The sequence below is a fragment of the Monopterus albus genome, unplaced genomic scaffold (genome assembly GCF_001952655.1).
Source record: "Monopterus albus unplaced genomic scaffold, M_albus_1.0 scaffold94.1, whole genome shotgun sequence".
NCBI lineage: Eukaryota > Metazoa > Chordata > Actinopteri > Synbranchiformes > Synbranchidae > Monopterus > Monopterus albus.
In genome coordinates this window covers 1694936-1699170 of record NW_018127974.1, presented here as the reverse complement: position 1 = coordinate 1699170, position 4235 = coordinate 1694936, and the positions used below count along the sequence as shown (strand labels likewise).

At 40.9% G+C, this 4235-nt stretch overlaps 1 long non-coding RNA gene across 1 annotated transcript; it reads left to right on the top strand.

Annotated features, from left to right (window-relative positions):
- The first annotated feature begins 577 nt into the window (after positions 1-577).
- LOC109964940 (uncharacterized) lies at positions 578-2209 on the top strand. Its single transcript, XR_002275572.1, has 3 exons — positions 578-712; positions 819-929; positions 2151-2209. It is a non-coding gene; the product is annotated as an uncharacterized LOC109964940 (long non-coding RNA).
- The last annotated feature ends 2026 nt before the right edge of the window (positions 2210-4235 follow it).

Genomic DNA, 4235 nt, shown 5'->3' with positions numbered 1-4235 from the left:
ACAGTTTGGGTACAAACATCTCATGTCTCTTATAAGCCAATGCATCTATGTTATAAGCGCCATTGTTTCCCTCACTTGCATCTTTTCTTTGTGTCTTAGCCCTGCACATAGGATGCGAAGAAAAGATGTGAGGAAAACATGAGGAGAGAGGATTCAAGTAAACACATTATTGACATGAGATGTCCTTTCCTCAGATCCTTTGTCTGAAGTGTCCAATCACCAACTGATTTCAGAGAAAGGGGCGTGTCGGTTCAAAAAATGGAGGAATGTACGCTCCTGTATCCTCCTTCATAGCTCCTCCAGCATCGTCCTCGGTCCTCGGTTCTCGGTGCTCAAAGCCGATATAAGACACTTGGAACATCCTACATCCGCAGTTGACTGGAATGACTTCTGGTTCGAACAAGGACCGAGGACATAGGAATGATCATATATGAGACATGAGATGTACCCTTTATGTCCAGAGTGTGAAGGGTCTGCAGAAAATTTCTCTGCCCCCCTTTTGACCCTTGACCTGTACAAGTTTAGCTGTGTTTCCACCAGAAAGCCATTTGGTGCTTTTTATTCCCAGGAACTAAATCCCAAGAACTGTCCCTGGGATAAAAGGTCCTCGAGCCTATTGTGAAAGTACTACCCCTTGACTAGATATATCTTTTCCTGGATAGAACTACACCCTGGAACTAAATTTAACCTGGATCCTCCAGTGGAAATGCAGGTAGAGGAATTATGTTCCAAAATCAATTCTTGGTCGAAACAGCGCTTTTATGTAAATAGACAGATTCCACAATAGAATGAAAAAAGTTGTGTTGCATATGTCACAGACTTTCAGGCAGGAGGGAGTCCAGGCCTGGTGCCTTCCTGGCTTTTGTTTCTCAAAGAGCCCACGCACATCCTTTTTACAGATCATCAGTGGTGGGAGGCCAAAGGAGGGGGTAGGTAAAGGGAACAGCTGCTGCTGGTGTGTCTGAGGTGAAGTGAGTGAGCAGTGTGAAGTGCTGCTTCTTGAACCTGCACAGAAATACTTTCTGGCCATCTGCCAGTTGATGATTCTCCACACAATGGGGGGGTGTTCCTATAGCCGGTGATGGTCTGCAGGCTTCTCCACGCTGGCACAGGGTCGTTTTTCTGGTTTTTCAGTGTAGCTGAAAAAACGTCCAAGGCCAATTAAGTGCTGGACTGTGTAAAAAAAAAAGTCACTCATTTGTGATGTAGTCCAATATATTTAGTCTCCATGTTTTTCCTGAGTGCCCACTATAGTGCCCTCACAGCTTGTTTCCATGGCATATATGTTGCTTTCAGCTAACAATCCTGAAATATTAATCTCCACATTCTATAGATGTGAAAACTTTTGTTGTTTGTCTTTGCAACTGTCAGTGATAATGCAAATTGTAAGCATTCAAAATTTGAATTTGCTGTTCACCCATGAGTAAACTACTGAGTGTCTATTATATCAGGAGTCGTGAATGAGTGGAAACAGGGATTTATATCAGACACAGCTGTGGAAGCTACTGGGTGTAGGTTAGCGTTAGTAACTCTGTCATAATCTTTGCTGGATGTGAATAAGTTTGTAATCAACTGTAGCAAACATTGCTGACATTGTGTTTGCAAGAAAACATCAGTTAGACCTCAACAAAAGGGTATCTCTTGTAATATTAACAATGAAATAACTGTAAAGAACCTAAGAAGAGCTAATATTGGTTTAGACCTCAGTCTTTTAGTATTACCTCATGTATGTACAGTAGCTGTAACACATTTAAACACTTGTTTCTCATTTAACACGAGTTATATGAAAAAAATTCTGTCTTCAGTGAAGTGAACATTAGCTTAATTAGTTAGCTAGTTATGGCTAGTGACAGCTGGCATGAGAAGCCTGCTTTTGTCTACTTTAGCATGAAATCAGGGAGCCACTCTATCAAAAAGTAATAATTTCAAATTATGAATCTGCCTCCATTATTGCTGTCAACTCATTAAGCCCCAGTTAAGAACAAAAAGGTTGTTCATCTTGTTCACTATTGCATAGAACATAGAACAATTAGATATTCTTTGTGTTGTTAGATAGAAATATCATTATCATTATCAATATATTGTTTGTGTTTTACTTTTGCAGAATAGACACAACACGTTTGTCTTACACTAAATCCAATTTAAAACAGGACCAGCTGCTGCCATTACACATGCTTCGTGGTGGAAAAGGGAAGACCACAGCACAGCACAGCAGTGAGCAACAGACAGTGATGGTCTGTAAAATCCATCACTGATAGGAAGAGCAGTATAAAACCTCCACTATCATCTACTTGGAATGTCCCTCCCACACGGATGAAGATCATCAGACTTCACAGCACCTCCATCATTTTAATCCCCTTAAAGTCTGAGGGAAAAATTTCTCATGTCATCAAGCAGGAGAGTTCAAAAGAACACATGATTAATGTTATAATTTGAGGTGTTTTATTTGTAATACTGGCACACAAATAAACATCTTCCAAAGACTGCACTGCATTTCATTATTGTGATAACCTTAAAGATGGATGGAAACACCAGGTGACATCATAGTGAAGCTGTAAAATATTTCCAAGTGACTAGTGAGGCTGCCGTGTCTGCAGTTTTATGCCACTGGCTGTTCTCTACTTGTTTACTGCAGCAGTGTGATAGACATCAGAGCTGTTTTCTCAGTCTTACAGAAACAGTATTCTGGTGAATTTTATGTGGAGACGAACTGCTGCTTTCTCAGATACAATCAAAACTAAATAGTTCTCCAATCTGCAGAGGTCCTATAGTATGTGATCCCTGGTCACATGGGATATCCAGTCCGTCTGGGTCTGCTGTCTCCTTTCAGATGGATTTAACAGCAGCTGAATTATTTTGACAACAAGGAGCAATGGTTACATGCTGCTGTCCTTCCAGATAAACTCATTTCGGCCATTAGTGTTCAGTGTCATTCTTGTGGCCATTACCTGAAGCTCCAGACCATTGTGAAATGTGATGCTTATCTTCAAATAGAAACGAGACCCAATGATACTTTGGGCACCACAATCATTCCCAAATGTCAAAACATAGTGAGTATAATGAAATATAGTTGGCAGGTTTGAGGTCCCCAGAAGATGAACCCTTTCCAGACACTCAATGAGTTCAAATTGCAATTATGTTAGCAAGAAATGAAAAACATCAGCAAGGCCCCAGTTACCATGAACTGACTGCAGATGTTCTTGATCCTCAGAGAATGAATCTTAATTTTTGATGATGCTCTGACTGTCCTTGGGGATTTTACTCAAGCCAGAAATATCTAACCGGAAGGTGGGTGGTTTGATTCCCGCTCTCCCCATTCCACATGTCAAAGTGTGCTTGGGCAAGATACTGAACCCCCAGTTACTCCTGATGACCAGAACAGCATCTTGCAGGGATGGTGTCACCATTGGTGTGTGTGTGCCGCAGATTGCTGCCTCGGAGACATATCCCTTGTGTATGTAACATATGTGGCCAATCAAAGTGATTATCATCATTAACATTAATGAGATGAACATTCCTACAGCTCAGTTTTCTTCTCTTTTGACCATAATCTTTCATTAATTCCATTAATTTCCTCTGAAAAAAAAATGAAAACACAACCCATGTGTATAAATATATTTTTGTGTCTCACCAAGGGGTTTCCCAAAACAGCAGACGCTTTCCTCTTCTCAGACATTCACAGACACCTCTGGGAGCTGAGTCATGGTGACTCTTTCTCCGTTGGGGGTTCATCATGACAGCTGCTCTGCCAGCTGCTGTGGCCGGAAGGGGAAGCTAAGGAGTTTCTCAAAGTTCCTCAGTAAGGAAAGCAAGCACTATCCTTTGATTCCACTGAGTGTTTTTCCTCACTATCCTCTGGGAACTTGGACTGGGCCAGCCCACACAGCCAGGACCCCACACCACCACCCACACAACTGTTTGAATCAACTCTTTGCTGTGTCTAGTCCAGCTACTCTTCCATAACTGACCGCCCACAAGGATTTAAGAGGAAGAGGAAACTCATAGAGGTTCTTATTTTCTTGCTTTGCTATGATTTTTGCTTTTTATGTATGGAATATTTTAAACTCTTCCAGCCCCGAGAAATGATTAAAGCACAAAAAATATAATATACTTTTAGATAAAGAGAAATACTGGATACTCATCACTCCTCCTCTTCTTCTTCTTCTTCTTCTTCTTCTTCTTCTTCTTCTTCTTCTTCTTCTAAATAAATAATCTTTATTGAAACTTTACAATTT